This window comes from Strigops habroptila, chromosome 3 (assembly GCF_004027225.2).
Source record: "Strigops habroptila isolate Jane chromosome 3, bStrHab1.2.pri, whole genome shotgun sequence".
Taxonomy (NCBI): Eukaryota; Metazoa; Chordata; class Aves; order Psittaciformes; family Psittacidae; genus Strigops; species Strigops habroptila.
This window is the reverse complement of record NC_044279.2, coordinates 43,644,728-43,665,153: the sequence shown is the minus strand read 5'-3', so window position 1 is coordinate 43,665,153 and position 20,426 is coordinate 43,644,728.

Below are 20,426 nucleotides of genomic sequence, written 5' to 3'. Positions count from 1 at the left end.
AGCAGTCCGGATGCTGGGGGCAGGAAGGGGGCCCCACCAGACAAAAAGGCTTTAAGGCTGTTGATGAGCTGTATGTCTTGAAAATACAATAGGAAAAGTTACTGCGTTGGCTTTGCCAGCGTCTTTTATCATCCATGTTGCTGACTTAAAACATTGAAATTACTGTTAAGGAAAAAAAACCCCAAAGAAACAAACAACAAAAAACAGATGAAATTTTAAGTGAGGGTCGAAATTCCTGCTCAAAAAAATAAAACAAAACAAAACAAATCTTCCTTGGCAACTTCATTTTGGGTCTGATGTTGCTTAAAATCCTGCAGTTGAGTAGTGCCCAGTATTGCCCCTGCCCACAGAATACTCTCCCAGGAAAGGAATCAGTTTCAAAGGCTTAGCACCAGCATCATGTCCTCATCTTCCTTTACCTGAAAAGCATGAGCACTACGTAGCTTCTTATAAGAAAGGACACAAGACCAAACTTCATGCTGCTGCTCAGCTTCCCCATAGTACCATGGAACAGATGCTTAACTCCAGGTGTAGGTTGTTCTCTGCATTCCTCTGTGTCACACTTCAGGTATTTGGCAGTTTCTCAGTAGCCATGCTGTTTTGGATGACATACTGAAGAAATGTACTGTTCCTGTGTATTCTTTATGGAGACTGGGCATGTGAAATGGAGTTCTGCAATCTATTGTGTTGGTCAGTCAGTTTTTCTTCTACAGTGCTAGGTCTAGGCATAGCTGTAAATATGAATTATTGTACATAGACATAAAGAGCAGAGGAAAAAAAATCAAGTTTATCCAGAGCAGAAATTACCAAGAAAAAACCCACAGCAATGAAAAATTGGCCTGGCTTTATAAAGTGATGGAATAATGCTGAGGTGCAAGCCTGTCAGTTACCACGTTGTATGATTCAGACCCCCAAAATGGTGATATTCCGATAACACTAATTTTGCTGGAAATTCAATAAAAGCAAAGTAGTCTAATGAAGAAATGGTAACTCATGAAAATTAAGAGCAAAGAAAAACAAAACTATCCTAAGAATATGCAGAACAGACATGTAAATAATATATTTATTATATTATATATATATGCCGGATTGTTGGCTAATCAGGATACCTTTTCATTTCTTAATATGAAAGACAATTTTAAAACAAACGGACTAGAATGCATCAATGTGAATGATGTGCCTCTCTTTTTGTTTCACTGGCCATTAAATCAAACTTAGTACTATAAGTAGAAACAAGAGAGAAGAGCAACATAAAAAGGACAAACTGGGAATGGTGAGTCATCAATGAGAAGTCGATTCCACCACACTGTTGCCAAATATAGCATGCTTTTGTCAAACGAAGATGAATTCCTGGTTCCCTTTTTGTACTTGTTCGTTACCCTTCTATTCTGTCTGTGGAGCATGGTTTGTTTTTCCTGACAGTTTGAGATTTCCGAGCTACTGCAATGTAGTGCCAACACACACTGTGCACAGTAAGTGAAGAAGAAACAATCTGGCTGTTGTTTCTTGCTTTGCAAATAGCAGTTTGCTTCTCATGACTGTATTTTAGATACTGGTACCAGAGTCTTGATTTTAGAAAAGAAATTTGGCATCCAGTTAAAATAAAAAACTATGCAAATGTCCAGAATATGTTGCAATGCAACTTTAGTAATTATACAAGCAAATTAGAGTTAAAGCAATTATTATTTCTACTGACTACTACTTACTTCTGGTTTTCTGAGGAATCAGGCTTCCAATACTTAATGGATTCATCAAGGTGAACAAAGCATTAGCAGTTTGTTTAAACTAAATTTAAATCAAGATGAAATTTAAAAGTACTTTTTAACAAATTGTACTTCATTATTATCTAGCACAAATACTTTACATTTAACACAGATTAGGCAACAAACCTAACAGATTTGCTACTACCACTTACTCTCTTTAGACATCCACTGGCTATGGTTAAAATGAAGTCAAATTTCCAACAAGTTTCAGATCTTTCACTAAATAGTAATGATATCATGTCAAGAAGTTCCTAGAACAAACAGTGATATAAATCATACGTCATGTGCAATTAAATGTACATTTCATTTAGATTTTATAGGCTATTTACTGCATGATCTTCTTGTGTCATAAATTATCACAGCTCTGATGAAGTCAGTGGAGCCTGTTTATACCAGCTGAATCTCTTCTCCTTACTGTTGGATGACTAATGTTGCTTTTCAATTTCAGTAGAAAAATACGTTGTGATATTGAGAGACATCAAGAAGAGAACAGAGAAATAAACATTAGAACTGGTTTGGGATTTCCCAAGAGATGCTGAAAGCCAACATTTAGGAAGAAAAATAAAAACACAAATCTCACCATAGTTGTTTTACAACATATTCTGATTCTTTATTTGTAAAACTTTAAATTAACTCCCAGTGGGAAAAGGGGAGAGGGGAAAGAAGTAGTACTGAAAATAGTCCTGCTTAAAAGTAGCCGTTAATTACACGTGTAATGTAAGATGACTAATTCCCTGGTCTAGAGATTATTGAAGATCAGACTGATTCTGCATTAACTACCATTCTTAAACACTGAATTACTTAATCCAGAATCATACAACTTAATTACTTTACTTTTGTCTCTTCAAGAGTGTGACAACTTAGTTTGTAAATGGTCTATCTAATGAAGAATGTCAGATGTTCGTATATGCCAGTTTGTTGCTCAGTGATTTTTTATCCACTGAAGTAACATGTTCTTTTACTTCTAATCTAAAAACCCACTTCACTGTGATCACATTTTTGAAAAAGACTGAAGACATAACAACCTTTGCAAAATAATTAAATGTGATAATTCTGGATTATCTCTTAATTAAACCGCAGCTTTGAAACACCCTTTGTGATTCTATCAACAACTGATTCCAGATAATCTTGAGATAAAACAATTAATCTTCTTTCCTTTTGATTGCTTTCCTTGATCCCTTGTCTGAAAGCAGTTATTAACATTATTTGCCTTCTCCATCATCTGTCTGTTTGAGTATTTGGATTTAGCTTTTTTTACAGGTGTATTCTCAAATTTTCAATGCATTTTGCCACTAAAATTCAGGTCAAGGTGTTGGGCACCTTTTCACTATGTTTCTGCCATTCACCAAAGGTTTTCCTGTAAGTAGTGGATCCACATCAGCCACATGGGGTTTTTCTTGTGTTAAACTCCTAAGCTGGCTCCTGAGAATAGTCATATTTTGATCTCTCCATTTCAAAGGTCTGCTATATAGATCCACTAGTCTCAGTATTTAGTGTGACAACAGCCAAATAGCTACTGTCAAGTAACCAAAAGAATAGTGGTGGGTTTTGGAAAGTACAGAACATGTTAAGGAAATTGGAGCTGGAGTGAAATTTAACTTCACAAGATTATTTTAATTGCGCTACTTAATTAATGGAAAAGCCACACAGAATGACTTAAAATCCCCAGAGATAAATATAATCCTTATTACATTCTATATGACCTCATTTTGGGCAACTGAGCATCTGCTGTTGAATTGGCCTTGCTGGACATAAAGGCTTTTGTAATATTTTAGAAAAACAAGACCTACTTAAGACCTCTTCTGAAGAGGTTTACACGTTTATTAGTGCTCTATTTCTCTTTTATACCTATTAATCTCCATGAGGGTTGTGCACAAAGGCCACCATTATCCTAAAAAGGCTAATCCCTCCCTCTGTATTCATTTAAAAAAAGCAGAGGGTCATTTAGAAGACCTACGTCAGTTCTGTCTTTCCCAATGAAACTGTAGCAAGAGTATAGGAAGTTTTATATCATCCTTTGTGAACATCCTTCTCCAAAATTTTCCCATGTAAAAATAACTGTAACAATTTCCTGTAAATTATAAAATAATTACAACTGCCATTTGTCTTTCTTTTCATACATTTCATGTTATTCAGAAACATATTAACAGCACAACAGCAGTTGATTATTAACAGACATGTTGCAGAGCCAAATAAACAGTTTTATGATTTGGAATGTACTGAATTATAACAAACCAAGGTCAAGACTAGTAAAGAAGAATAGATAGAAATTATGGCTCTATAAGCAGCCATAAGTAGAAAGTAGTTGTGTTACAACTTGTCATTAAAACATACTTGTCAAATTAGTGTGTGAATTTCCTTGGTGGTAAAAGGAAATGGAAATTTTGTTTACATTGACGCTTAGTTTATAACACCTGCACATTGAAAGCTCCCATCTTTGAGGGGTCCCTTGACTTTAACATAAGTATCTATATTGATTTGTTAAGATGAGAGCAATATTTGGTCCAGTATCTTAAAAATCTCTGAAATATATCTCCATTCAGCTTCATTTCTGATTATTATCACCAGAGGATAAAACAGAGTAATCATCATCATGTTTCAAATTGAATTTCTGCACATGAAATACCCAAGGAGTTTGTGGACTGCTGAGAATAACTGAAATGCATAACAGTGTTGTTAAGTAGATTCATTATGCATTAAAAGCATTATGTCACCACTGAAAATCAACCTATGATTTGAATGGTATACTAAATTCCTGCAAAAATTAAATACAATATTTCATACCTATGCTTTATGAGCCGTGAATGGTATGGAAGAAGGTTCCCATTTTAAGAAAAAATTTTTGAAAGGTGTTTCTGAAAACAAGTCCATTTCTACCATAAAGGATTTTCACAATTGTGTTTTCTTCTCACACACACATGCACACACAAACTCTTTTAATCACAGTAAAATAACAAAGGGATCAGAATTTTCCAACTCCATAAACTGCCAGCTGGTGCAAAGAAAATAGCTTCAGATTTTTATACAAATGTAGCACATATTTCAGGTAACAAACAAAAACTTACATCTGAAACACACTAGATCTGCAAGTTGGAGTATGCAACAGATCAGACTGGCAAACAGAAGCCATCTGTCAAACAAATAAGCAAAATTATAAAAAATACATTCATTCAAGTAACAATTCTTTTTGCTTTTACATTTTTGTGTTTGTCTTTTTTTCCACAAGAGACACTGTTTGTAATAAGCTAGAAATGCAAGCTAAATCACAAATTTTCACTATATCGCACAAAAGGGACCTCCTGTATGTTGGACGTAAAAGAAGGGAGGACATTATGACATTGTGCTCATCCCTCAACAGCTATGTTTCCAAGCGTGACAAGAAATAATTTTATTTTGTGGTCAACTATAAAAAGTCTCAATGAAAAAGTGTTACATGACCCTTCAAGAAAACACTAAAATGAGGCTTATTAGAGAACTGAGTTTTCTGTCTGTGCTTTTTTAATCATGATTTTGGTATGTATATTACTAAGTCTTGTAAAAAAATAAATAATCCATTACACATTATCAATGAAGTTTTGGATAGGCACAACTTAAGCTGTTGCACACATATTGTAACACATAGAGTTGGATCCTGCTGAAGGGTAATCCTACAAATTCATAAGCTTTACCCAAGAAAAACATGTATAGCAGGATACTTTTTGGTTGTTCAGTGTCACTTTGAATATTCTACCTGTGAAGGTAAGGTTTTCCTTTTTTCATCTCCTTCTGCAGAACATAAAATACTTTACAGGTCTAGAATTTGCTACTACACTTTTCCTTACCAAGTCTTCTCAAACCAATGACTGGGATTTCAGACTGGGATTTCCTCTCTAGGATTGAGAGGTATTTGAACAGAACCATTTCTTCTAGTTAGCCTTAAAGAAAAGACTGTATCTTTTCTGTGTGTGAAGAGCACCAACCTACTGCCTTTAATAAGTAACAGATGGTGACTTTTTCCCTTGTCTGTCATGTTGCATAGCAATAGCCTATCTTTCACTGCCGTTTTCTTGGGCTAGAGGAAGAAAGCCAATGTAACCAGGAACCTGATCAGTATGAAGACGTCTTTAGATTCCAATTGTTACTCGATTAAGATTGTCCCAAACTGAGGGCTGATGGCTCTCTTTTTTTTTTTTTCCTAACAGATCAGTTGATTTGTAAGAGCACACTCCGAAAACACCAGAGTCAATGAGAACACCATCATTTTCTTCAGAAGGATGGGAATTAAACTCAGAGAGAGAAAACAGTTACCATGCTGCTTAGCTGTTCTTTTCCCAGCTCCCAAAGAAAATTTTTCTCTTTCAAGGATTAAGAATGTGGGTGGATGGTATAAGTCTAGTGTGTCTACGACCTGTGAGGGTTTAAAAAGAAAGGAGATGCAATGAGGCACAGGTGGTTCGTAGCTCTAAACAGGTATCTGGAGATGTAAAACTCTCAATGTATTCACTCACTATTTCTCAGAAACATATCCAACCCTGCTGCAATTTCAACTCAAAATGTATGTACGTATATAGACACAGGATTAGTGTTCTACATGAAATACCTCATATTATAGTCACACTGTGAAGTTTCTCTTGTCTTAACAGCCACCACAAAGGAAGTTGCTGAGCGGTACCCAGACTAGTATTTGGAAAGAACGAGAGAATGCAAAAAATGGCATTTGCTCTATTTTCTAACTTCAAATAGTAAGTAAAGTAGGCTGTGCCATCTGCTGAACAATTTGCTTCTGTGCTGTCTTGTCTGCCACTTGTTTAACATGTAATGTTATATGTCACTCTGACAGGAGCACCACATTAACAGGCCCTAACAGGGTATGTCTCTCAATGTGATGACAGCCGACGTTGACTCTGCCTCTGAAATACTGAGTTTCATTTCTATCCTCCAGACTCATTTCTCAAGATTATTAAAGATAGTTTGAGACCGAGTTTGCAGCACACTGACTTTAGCTCCTGCCAATTACTCCCTGTCCTTTCCAGAAGGGAGGCCAGTGGGTGTTATGACAATATCACTTTATTCTTTTAGCTTTTTTTCTCTCTGTTTTTATCACACTTACTCTGTCACCCTCCTTGCCTTTTTATGTGATTTTTTTCCTTTCTAATTTAACATTGCCTCCTTACAAAGAAACATCAATCTTCTCTGCTCAGCCTTTTCCTCTCAGCCATTCCTACTCCTCACACAGGGGTACGCAAAGGAATCACTGTGGCAGGGTACAGAATTTTTGGACGCTGTGTCACTGCTCTGAGTTTTGCCTGCTATTAACCCAGAGCACTAAATTAGACACTGCAGCCATGTCACACTGTGCTAAAATCCCTCCAGATACTTCAAGCAGAAAACTATCTATTATCACTAGCTGTTTACTAGAACAACTGTCATGGTTGCTAGGTTTATGTCACATTTGTACGCTCCCACCAGAGCAACGTTTTGCACTACATTTTACTTTTTTTTTTCACCTGCAGAACCAGAAGCTGATAAAACTTACCAAATAATAATAATAACTGCTGATCACTTTGCAGGTCCAACATCACATAAAACATTTCATGCTTTCTGTCTTAGAGAATGTGATTTGTGGTCCTGTTAAAATAGAGTATTTTATATCGTAGTTGGAACAAACCATGAGAGCAACTTCATTAAAGAAAAACAGTTATAGAGAGGTTGTTGAAACAAAAGTAGCCCTAGTACTGGTAAGTCTTATGAGCTCCAGCACAGCAATGTATTAACATGTCTTTATGGCTTCCAGGCCAGAGCTGGCTTCCATTCAGACAGCTCAGTATGCAAGCAGATCAAATGTGTGACTGTCTGCACCCGTCTGTGCAGACAAAGCCTCGACTGGTTTCTCTGGCTCATCCTGCTTAGGCTGGTTTTGATGCTCCCCAATGAAAACACACTAAAGCCATTAAAAGTATTTATGCATGCTCTCCTAAGGCCCCAAAAGCTAAGTGGTGGTGGTCAGCAGGCCTTCCATCACTTTTATTGTTGGAAAGGCTCTGCTAAGTATTCAGACTATAAGCTTAATGCTCAATCAAGTACATAGCACACACAAGCAAAAAAAAAAGTTACCAGTAACTAATAAAGACTCAATATTAGCTTTACTAAAGACCAGCTTATCTTACTGAGTTTCACTTACAAATGCAATTAACTACACTTTTTAACTCACTATACACACAGACCGTCATAGCTCAGGGCTGATCTGGAAACCATAGTCAGAATTGAGCATCTCACAAATCAAACCCATTATTGAGACACCCAACCTAATAAAAGCAGTGCATTTTTTCCATTTCCCAAACTGCAGGAAAAGTCAATGATCTTTATTTTGTCAAAAAGGCTCATTGCCACATGCTGCTATCATGCAACTTCTGAACAGCAACATGATGTTTCTTTGTTCTTTTGTTGTGAAATCACCATCCCTCATGGAAACATTTATTAATACTAAACATGCATCATCTTCTCAGAACTATAGACTAGCAAAAGCATATCAAAGTTGTCCTTTGCTTTCTATATTCTTTTCAGTGGACAGGGTCAAGTTTCACATCAAAGCAGCCAATTTTCACAGTTTTTCAGATACCTATGGCTAGCATATAAAATGTTTACATAAATCCCTTGGTAAAAATCATGGTATATAGCTTTGCACAACAGAGCACTTGAAAATAAGGATAAATCTTGGCCAACCAATAAATACCTTTTTTCCACAGGCTGGTCCAAAACTCTTTAACAGACTTCCTTATGAACTAAGGTCGAGAGCTCTCCCTGGCTTCCACCCCCAGTATAAGATGCTTTTTTACATCCTTTTGTGCCAAAGATGTCCAGCTTAAGCACACAACAGAATATATTTGTTAATATTAAAAAAACTATTGGAACAATAACTAAAAAGCAGACTTTAACTATAAACTTAGTAAGTCTTTCATGTACATTCATACTCTTTTCTCTCTTGGGAAGAAAACAAAAATGAACTAAAGGTCAGCTTTTTAGCCTGCAGTTTATGAACTACCAGAATATATTTAGATAGGATTGTGAACAAAGTAATATAAAAAATCACAGATAACAGAGTAGTATTGCCAATGCTTAAAGCTAGACACAATAAACATAGTATTAAAAAGCAAGGGTGCATGCTCCCAGTGCGTCTATATTTCTGCAGCTCCCAAGCAGCTGCATAAAATAAGGAGATCCCCATTTGTTATCATTTTAAATAGTTTAGGATACATTAAGATGAAAGATATAATGTCAAGATACTGTATTACTGGGTGGCCAGTTCCTACTTCACTGCTGTTGACATTTTGCTCCTTGATGTCAGCTTTAAAATACAGTTTCATTCATTGGAAGATTTTTGTTATAGTACTTGACACTGATCTCATGATCTCCCTTGATCTCTAGGAATCCCATATTACAATTGGAAGTGGGTAACAGTGAGCAAGCAAATACCACACAGCGCCTTGAGCATAACACCGTCAATCAGTAAACTTCACAGGGACTCTCTCTTTCCAAGAGGAAATAAGACACAGGGTCTCCTCAGCTGTGGTCTCCAAAAACTTTGGTACAAGAATAGGATGCTAATCTCATTATCTTTTAAAATTTCTAGCCAGATAATTGCATCTTCCTGGACTACATTCCTCTGACAGATACAATTGGGTTCAGTACTGTTTCTCACTATCATAAACTGCCTTTGAGAGCTGCTGTGAAGCGTTAAATACTGCTTTGTTTTGCTTCAAAGGCATTTCTGCCATGGGAAAATTATAACTCTATGGCCCTTCTGTATGTTGCAGGAGTGATGGGACATTAAAATATCCTGGTAGCTCCAGGAAAAGGTATTAAGGAATACACCAGTATTAATAAAATATTGAGGGGTGTTTTAAATCTCTCTTTACATCAGAGCTTCTAATGTGACATTGGGACCCACAGAACACACACTGCATGAGCAGACTGCCAGTATTTCCCAGCTTGTCGCACAAGGAACAGGAGTTTTTGAAATATCAAATTCACAACAGTTTAACTGAGTGGAATTTTTCTTCACTGCTGGAAATCAGGTCCAAAATACCTTATGTCATATACCCCAGAAATACGCACCCAGATTGAAAGTATCAGAAAAAAAATTGCTTGCACAGCTGAGCCTCTTTCCATTAGAAAAACAGTCCTCTGGGCTGCAGAACTAATGAGGCCTGGTTTCCTATGGGAAGTGTCTAATGGTCAGATCCCCTGATGTCTAAAGATGTGCAAGCTCCTGTTTTCCCACATTGAGGTTCTCATTCTCCAATATGGATTTGTTTTCAACATTACTCTCCCAGAAGGACTGGAGAAGGGGGAGGATGGGGAAAAGCACAATAATATGTTTGTACATCAGGTATTTTTCCCCTCTCTCTTTCCCTCACTTTATATTTCTGTCAGTATTTGAAAGTCTTTGTTTAGGTAAGCTCACTTGTTCTGGGGAAATGCAATTCTTTCAAATTTGTCTATCACTTTAAAAACAAGGCAGCAAAAATGAAAGATGTAACCAAACTGTTAAATGTGGAAGCTTGAAGACAGGTTAACCACAAAGATGATAGAATAAAATCTACTCCATCAAAATCATGATTTAGTTTCTGCTGTTAGAGGCTTCTAAAGTATTAGTAGCAGTAAATAGTTTTCTCAAATGTTTGAAATCAATTGAATTTAATGAAATGGAACAGCATAATGATTAGTAATCTTGGTACTTAAAGGTAATAGAAAGAAAATAAATTTTCTAAGGAAATAGATTTATTGAGTAATTTTAAATTGAGAATATTTTCAAAATGTAATATCTTAGAAATGGATTGCCTCTCAATCAATTGAATAATTCAGTCAAAGCCAAGAGCACTTGGGAAAAAAATCTATCAAGTGAGGAAGAACAGTTTAATAATACACTAAACAGATAGCATAACAGAATTTCTAGTTAAATACTAAATTAAACATTAAAAAAATGAAGCTTCAGTATCTCGTATGTGCCAAAACACACCTGGAAAATCTTGGACAACTGGGATCAGAAAAAATCTAGAATATTTAACTCTTTTGAAAGCAAGTCCTATCTGTATTAGAAAACACTGAGATGCTGCAGCACACGTCATGAAAGTGTTTCATCTCAGCTGTCTTACTATTGAAAATGACCTGCTTGATGTCCTCCAAGTTGAAACAGGAGTGTGATAAGCATCAGTGTTAGAGCTATCACTGAAAGATGATCCTGAAAGTAGAAAAAAATAAGACCCATTCTCAGTTCAGAAATAATGTTTTGCATTACCCCTAATCTAAAGTGATTATGTAGAAAGTCCTAAGTATGCATAACTTTTTGAAAAAGAATTAAATCCAATGTTACACCCCTGAACTGTGTGTAGCTATGTTTGTTTACATGAGAGTTGAAGTCAGGTACCATTAAACCACACAAGAGGAGTAGACCTGTGAGTGAAATCAGATCTGCTCTCACTGCGAAATAAGCACTTTCCCTTAAGGTTAACTTTGACAGGCTCACCTTTGTCATAAAGCTCCAGTTCCAGAACGCATTTAGCTAGAACCAAACAGTGAGCACTACTGCTTTGTAGGCTGAATGTCCAGCTTCAGCCAAAACAATCTTGAGTCCAAACATAACGAAAACAGGAACTCTCTCTTGCAACCTAAGAGTGTTGCAAGATGCAGTGACTAGTAAAATTACTGTCTCTAAACCACTGTCAGAAAGTAATTAAGAAAGTAATTAATTAAAGCTAATAGTTGACTTTTTAATATCTATGCAGGAATTATGAAGAAAGGATTAGCAACTACAGAATCAAACACAGAGCTGGTAGCTATTCAAGTAATTTGGCATGTGTTTGTCATCACTGATTCATCTGTAGTGAATTTGGAAATAAAATCATGGTCTATTTATTAGTACTCATTCTTCACCACACTTTCCTTTTCAAGCTTACTGTAACAAAAATAACTATAGCTCTTCATAACTATTTCTTTTAGTGAAAAATAAAAAAAGGGACAAATAACAAGAAAAACTCTGGGGGCTTAGAGATCAATTCATTTTTTGCATATGCTTATGTGACTCCTTTTTGCTTTGGTGGAATTATAGCAACATGCCTGAGCTTGTAGTGGAGCCCTGTGACTTTTTCAGTTATGAAGGTGTAATCATAGAATCATAGAATCATAGAATCGTAAGGGTTGGAAAGGACCTTAAGATCATCTAGTTCCAACCCCCCTGCCATGGGCAGGGACACCTTGCCCTAAACCACGTGGTTCAAGGCTCTGTCCAACCTGGCCTTGAACACCGCCAGGGATGGAGCATCCACAACCTCCCTGGGCAACCCATTCCAGTGCTTCACCACCCTCACTGTAAAGAACTTCTTCCTTATATCTAATCTAAACTTCCTCTGTTTAAGTTTGAACCCATTACCCCTTGTCCTACCACTACAGTCCCTAAGGAAGAGTCCCTCCCCAGCATCCTTGTAGACCCCCTTCAGATATACTGGAAGGCTGCTATGAGGTCACCACGCAGCCTTCTCTTCTCCAGGCTGAACAGCCCCAATTCTCTCAGCCTGTCTTCATACGGGAGGTGCTCCAGCCCTCTTATCATCCTCGTGGCCCTCCTCTGGACTTGCTCCAGCAGCTCCATGTCCTTCTTATGTTGAGGACACCAGAACTATACGCAGTACTCCAAGTGAGGTCTCACGAGAGCAGAGTAGAGGGGCAGGATCACCTCCTTCAACCTGCTGGTCATGCTTCTTTTGATGCAGCCCAGGATGCGGTTGGCTTTCTGGGCTGCAAGCGCACACTGCCGGCTCATGTTAAGCTTTTCGTCAACCAACACCCCCAAGTCCTTTTCTGCAGGGCTGCTCTGAATCTCTTCTCCACCCAACCTGTAGCAGTGCCTGGGATTGCCCCGAGCCAGGTGTAGGACCTTGCACTTGCCTTGGTTAAACTTCATAAGGTTGGCTATGTAGATATTTTAACAGGATGCAATACCTGTGGGGCTTATTCTTTCCTGTAATAGAAAAGCTTACACATCTAATCCTTAGTACAGCACTGGGCTGAAAAACAGATATGGTAGAGGGGTCATTTTTGTTATGTTTCTTGAATACGTTCTGATGTGACATTCTCTGTCCTTGAGGTACCCTACTCTTGCTAATGCTGGATTGCATTAGGCACCACTAGCTGTTCTTGACCAGCTCCAAATGAACTGCGTATTTCAATTAGTGTCCTGCTACCCTCTTGCCGTTTCCAAATTAACTTCTATACATCCTATGTGATCTCACTAGATTTCATTAAGTTCATCTAAAATGGGGAAGTTTACATTCAAATTTGGTTTTCTCAGTCCTCTGCTTTATGTAAAGATATTTTTAGTGCTCCTCACCTAAATATAATGTTTTTAAAGGATTAAAGATTACATTTTCTGGAGCTGTTACTGTGATCAACTACATTAAGGACCATGAAGGGACTATCAATAGATCAGATGATTCTGGCTTCTCAGATGGAGTAGCTGTCATCATTTGTGTGCTGTAAGCATGAAACACATCATCTGGTGCAATTATAGAAGTGGCTTAGACAAAATTAATTTATGAAAAAAATATTGTTCTAGGTCAGTCTAGGGTCAGGCTGTATCACTGCTACTCATGTCAACCTATACTTATCGAAAAGTGGATTCCTGCTTTCAGTATGGATAATATTACACAAATTACTGTAGGCCAGCTGACATACATTAAACATCCATGGAAAAATGTTTAGTCACATCAAACTGATGTGACTAGCCTTAAATTAAGCTTCTTACATTCTTGCTTAATTCAATTAAACTAGCACATTTGCAGTGACTACTGACAGTGACTGAGCTTCAGCTGACAAATATCCTGTAGAAGCCACAACATTTTGAAGGCACATTCAGACCTTGCAATTAACTGCACCATTACTGGGGTTTTGTTGGGTTTGTGTTTGGCATGTTTTTTAAGGAGAAGCTCAAAAAAATTGAGACGTCGTTTTCCCTGTAATGTAGGCCTGAATGTTGAGAATACCTGGGACCCTGAAGCACCAAAAAGTCCATTCTAAGTACAGTAAGCAAGTTTCTAATAAAAGTGCTGTCATTGTTAATGGGTTTGAGATTTGGAGTGAGAAGCTTTTACTTTTCAGGTATAAATGCTTAATCATTTATACTGTCACAACATTAAGCCTCAGTACTTTAAGCTCCATAAAATTCCACTCATGCCATTGCAGTGGCCTGTACTGAGGGAAAGAAAAGCTACGGGACTGTGAGAGTCAGGTGCAAGTTAAGCCTGAGAAGTTGAGAGGTAATCTATATTCTATATAATCTATATAATCTATACATCTATATAATAGATATATATCTATTATATATAGATACATATATCTATATAATCTATATAATCTATATATTCTATATAATCTATATAAACAGGAAATACAACAATTAACCCTTCAAACACTTCTTTGAAAAGGTAGACGTCACCAGTGTACAAGCAATATTAAAACTAAAGATGAGGCAAGAATAAAAGATTGCATTTTATACTTCCTAAAAACTCAACCTCGTAAGTAACATGACTCAAGATTTTTAAAAAGCATTTTTCATGCTTCAGTCATTCCTCGACTGAATCTTTCAACTGAGCTGGCAAATTGTTTGCTTTGCCTTAGCCTGCAAAAGTGGAATCTGCCAGCCGAATGGTTAGCACTGTGGCAAAAAGTGCTTAGCAAACAACCCTGAACTTATTCAAGAGGAAGGAGGTGAGGCTGTTAGAGAATCAGGGAGGGAGATGATGCTTTTAGAAAAATCAAGTGAGCGTGCAATAAATTGCAGCTGTGACATTTGAGGTGGAGCCGAACAGTGAGAATGCAATCACTGAAAAAAAGATTAAATTAGGACAGAACAAGACATCTATTATGGAAGTTATTTTTTTATTTTCTTTGGTAAATAAATTGAGGTACAATTTTTTCAATAAAATTTAACATCATCCAAGGCATAAAAATATTAGAATTTCAGAAGAAATTCGTCAAGTTTGTGTCACAGAAAACTAATTAATAATATACAAGAGTTATTATAACTGGACTTTACAAAAGAAAAACAGTAACAAAGATTAAGTGTACATTTTAACCTCATCCTCATTAGATAGCATATGTAGAACTAGATTATTTGGTTTATACCAAACTAGAATCTGCCCTTTTTAATATGAATTTAAGGTAACAGAAACACACATAATTTCAAGGGGCTTGGGATTTATTAGAGGTGTTGGTTGTATTTTTATGTATGTTTCTCTTTTTTGTGTGTTTAAAATACTGATAAAATAATCCACCTAATTTTCAGAAATTACAGCTTTGTATTTTAATCATATTTTGCTAGTGCAAAACTAAATTCTAGGTTGAGGTTCCTGTCCCCCTCCTTGATTACTTGGCTTTGTCCTGTCAATCAATCATGATTATGTTCCTTCTACAATAATTACAGTTTTTAATCAATTTTCAAACAAACAACTTTGCTTAGTGGACTGTGAAGTGCAGAAGAGGGGTCATACTGAAAATGACCAGAAATAGTGTTTTTTGCAGATCAGGAGGAAGGGTTATACATAGGAATGTCAGAGATTTCTCCTTCTTATCAGGCTTTAATATTCATTCAGTACAGTGCTGAAACAATTACAATTGTGCACTTGACAAACTGAAACATGAATTAGTTCTCAGTTGGTTACTCTAGTTGCTATAACAGAAGCTCTCCAGGTATTTGGAGGCAATGTATTTTCCAACAAATTGTATTTTCAAAAAAATACAAGAAAAAAAGATTCTTTTTGCAAAGTGTGCCTGCTATAATCTGTTAACGTGACATTGCACCGTAAAACAGGAACTCACTGTTAGCCACCCGCACAAGCTCCGTGCTAGCACTGGTGCTTTAACGCAGCTTCTATCTTGATGTTCTTAATTATGCAAATTGTTGCCACTGAACTTTGCAGTGAGTGAGAGTGCACTATAAAGAACTCCAAACCCAAACCCTTCAGTCCTTCTAATTTGGTATCCAACTTTGGGAATCAAGTAGGCTCCTAGGGCTTAGCTATATGCACAGAGTTATCGTCCCCCTTGTAGTAGGTCTGCTCTACATATTCATAGTAATCATCAATGTTGAATTTAGCAGCTGTTTGGAATCTGTACAATTCCTGTTAAGAGGTATGGTCAGAGTAGAATTAAAAGGATAAATCCAACACCAAGTGAATGCTGCTTATTCAGTATAAGTCCATCTATCATTTCTACAGTTTTCTGAGTCTCTGATATGAAATGCTTAAAGCAATTTTATGTTTTAAGTATACAGCTTTTTCTTGTCATTCAAGAGACAAAGAGAGGTGCATATTAAAAACCTATTAACCCTGCAAATAAGTAATTTATATAACAGTTAGGTTTGTGTACTCTGTTGTTCTTACCTATTCTTACTGAAAGAGGCAGAAAAACTAATTTTACTTATACAGTCCCCTTAGAGTAGGCTACTTTACAGCCAACTATAAGAAACAAATCACTGCTGTCGGGACAGTGGTGTCTGCAATGAATATAGCAAGGCAGGCAGAGACAAGAACCAAAGGTAGGAGTGAGGTTATGGGAAGACTATGGCTAGGGAAGTTTGAGAGATGATTTCTTCATCTTGTCACTTCCATAGATCCTAAGCAGGTAACAGTTTTGGGATTTGCAAAAAACCGCCCCTGTGATGTAGACCCATTCAGCTCCAATTTCTGAAAGCCCAAATATCAGTTGGTATGCTTACAATAAGCAATAAAAACAGACAAAGCAATCAGTTGCACTGCAGCTTCCAACGTTGCTGTCTGAAGCAGGAAGACTTGTCCCAGGAATCATGTTTAAAAAAAAAAATAATTCCTCTATACTTTATTAGAAGATCTTCCCCTTGTTTTGCTATTGAATGCCTTCTTTTCTGCAGTTTATGTTGAATTCAGTTTTAAAAGCCCACATTTCTCCATCACACCACTTTTGCTAGTTAAATCAGTTTGTCATCGGAACTTGAATTAAATGGCATTAAAATGGCTGTTCTCACACCAAATATCATAGACTTGCTTTCAAAAATACTATTTTTTCTTTTTCCCTTAGGGCTAGGACTGAAATGGAGATTTCCCTCCCTGCTTTTTGTTTAGCTGTTAGCAAGTTCTGGCTTTTTAATTTTGAAGGTGAAAAACCAAAACACAACCTCTTTCTCTGAAGCCTCTAGCTTCAGAGAAAACAGTTCCTCTTTTAGTCTAAATCATTCATAAAACTAACAAAGCAGAAGAGAATATCCGAAAGACTCTCAACTAATGAGAACAATCATGAGACATTGCATTAATAAAAAAAAAACCAGAAACAGAAACACAGATATATTTACAGTTACATTGTGAAAAGATTAAATGTCACTGAAACTTCACAGAGAAACTGCATTTCAGAGGTAGGAACAGTAATTACATAATAGATATTTTTATGACAGAGCCACTATGCTCAATCCATGAATTTTAAGGTATGAGTCATTCATAGAGCTCTGTCATTATTAACAGTACAGGTTAGTTGGTTTTATTTTTAATGTTTGTTTGTTTTCAATTCAATTGTCAAGGACTTTCATTAAGGAGTAGCAAAGGATAAAATATGCTATGAAACTCTGGTGGTTGAGAAGAAATAAAAGATCCTATTCTACAGCAGGAATAAGACATATTTTCTAGCATCTTACCTCTTCATGTCATACAAAAACATTCACTTCCACAATAGGAAAAACAATGCTGGATTCTAGAAACTATGGGTGTGCAAAAGTGACTCTGTTGCAATGACTGGCTTTGTATATTGGATAGAAAACAGAAGAGGGAATTGATTTAATAATATAAGGAACAATATACTGTATTATACTCTCATGAACCATAGAGAAACTCATGGCTGTGGTTGCAACAAACACAACGAAATAATAAATCCATTCTATGTAAACTTAATTTCTCATTGTAATAAAGAAAAAAATCAGGCATGCAGGAACATCTGTTTTAAAGAAAATTAGAGACAATAAAATATATTTCTCCAGAAAAAGACAAAATATGCTTTGCTGACAGAAAAAAAAAATAAAAATCCCCCAAACCCTACAAGAAACAAAACAGTAAAGAAGAAACAAACAAAGCCTCTAAATTAATCTCTACTTTCTTGGATTACTTCATACAGCAAACAGCTATACTATTGGTTTAGAAATCTATTCACCTGGGTTAAATCAATCCTGAAATCAAAACTGAACTCAAGCTTAGCCATCAAAGCTAAGCTCCATTTCTGAACAAAATGTTCAACTCAAAACTGAACATTTGACTTAAGTTACTCAAACCCTGAAGAAACACCGCTTCATACAACCAGGTTCAGAGTTTCAGAAAACCAAAAATATCCATGTAACAGTAGAATGTTGAAGCTAAGGGACCAGTGATGGAAGGAAAGACAAGCTTATGCACAGGTTCTGTCAAACTTTTTTTAAAACCACAAACCCACAACTGTCCTCACTGTACATGGTTTCCACACCCGTTTCTTTAAAAGGAAATCTTAAGGTTTTTTAAAATGAATTTGTGTTCGAATACACATAAACTGACACAAATTTGCAAATATAAACAATTTAATCTTCCAACCTTGCACAGAAACATCTGTAAGCTCAATAATTTCAGTAAGTAAACGTAATTACACTTTGTCACTGAAACTATGCTCAAAATAAATGAGTATGCAGCAAGCATGCATAATTTAATCTATTTTATCTTACACCTTTCTTTAAGGTCCATACTGAGGTTTCCACCCTTTTGAAATGCTTCCTCATATGTAACTTTCAAAGCTGCCCAACTCTAGAACTGTGGTACCACCTAAAAGCCAGTGCACAGTGACAGTAAATATGGTAACACAAAGAATATACAGGGAAGGGAGAAATATCAGTTTGAAATTTGAATACAAATGCAGCCGTAAAGGTTCTCTAATCAAGTGGCATAACTTGAGATATGTATTCAGTCTTTCATGGGTGCTGTGGTTTAATCCCAGCTGGCAATAAGCACCACACAGCCGCTCGCTCACTTCCTCCTTCCATGGGATGGGGGAGAGAATTGGAAGGGTAAAACTGAGAAAACCGATGGGTTGAGGTAAGAACAGTTAATGACTAAACTAAACTAAGATAAATAAAATAATAAAATAAAATAAAATAAAATAAAATAAAATAAAAATAAAATATTGTAATGAAAATAACAAAAAAGAGAGAAATAAAACCCAAGGGAAACAGTGATGCAAATCAGGAAAAATTGCTCACCACCAACTGACCCCTGCCCAGCCTGTTTCTGAGCAGCGACTTTGCAGCCACCTTTCCCTCCAGTTTATATCCTGAGCATGACATCCTATGGCATGGAATATCCCTTTGGTCAGCTGGGGTCAATGATCCTGGTTGTGTCCCTTCTCAGCTTCTTGTGCACACCCAGCCTCCTCGCTGGCAGGGTAGCATGAGAATCTGAAAAGTCCTTCACTCAGTGTTAACACCGCTCAGCAACAACTAACACATCAGTGTGTTATCACAATATTCTCACCCTAAATCCAAAACACAACACTGTACCAGCTACTAGGAAGAAAATCAGCTTTATCCCAGATGAAACCAGGACAGTGGGGAACATATTGTTATCCCCCGAACCCTACAATACTGTCTTCTGAGGCCAGCATTTCTGGCTGTCAATGTTTGATTTTGACTTATTATTATACCAAAAGAACTTAAGACCCTTTTTTAAGTCTGTATTGCTTTTGGTTTTTTTTGTTTGTTTGTTTGTTTTGTTTGGTTAGGTGTTTTGTTTTGTTTTTTTAATATACTGATGCATTCCTTTCCCATAGTTTATCCTACCATGGAAGGATCTTGGGATTCCTTCTTTGATGTTGTAATAAAGTCTATCCCTCTAAAATTCTTACTGATTTCCACAAAAATGTTTGCACCTTCTCCCTGACACCTCCTTCCCCATGACCTGAAACACTGGATTTACTCTATTCTTTTAAACACATGCTTCCAATGTCACAATACTGAATCTCAGAGTAAATAAACATTCACTATCCACGTGAAGCAAGAGGGGGACTTTTCAAATTGCAGGGTTGGTCCAACTGAGGGAGCCCATATAATACCTGAGTGGGGCCTCTATATTATTTCAAAGGACCAGAAATAATTCCAAAAAGGTAAGTGGTTATATGGGATTCTCTTTAGATTTCCCACAATTTATTTCTTAATCTCCAGCTTCTTTCGCTAAAATCTCTCTTTTGCAACCCTTAGGGATGCAGCAAAATAAGCACAGCAATTCAGCTGTCAGTGACTGTACTCACACTTGAACTGGAGGCAGAATCTTTCATTCTACCTGCATTTACTCCTGTCAGGCAAAGCTGCTATGGGAATGTCTACAACCGAGAGTCCCAAGGCAGATTCATATGAGCTGGTATATTTACACAGAATAATTTGGTGCTTACCTTTATGCTGGTTCCAATCCCAGAAGTAATACAGCCATCTGTGCCACCTGCAGCAAGCAAGTTCTGGTGGGCCTGTATAATATAGCAGGACTAAAAAGCCACAGAGCTGCCATGTGCCTTCATCAGAAATGGAGATATATTGGGTATCTGCTACCCGAAAAGTGTGATGCTTGGAAGAACAGAAACATCAGAAGCACAACACAAGGC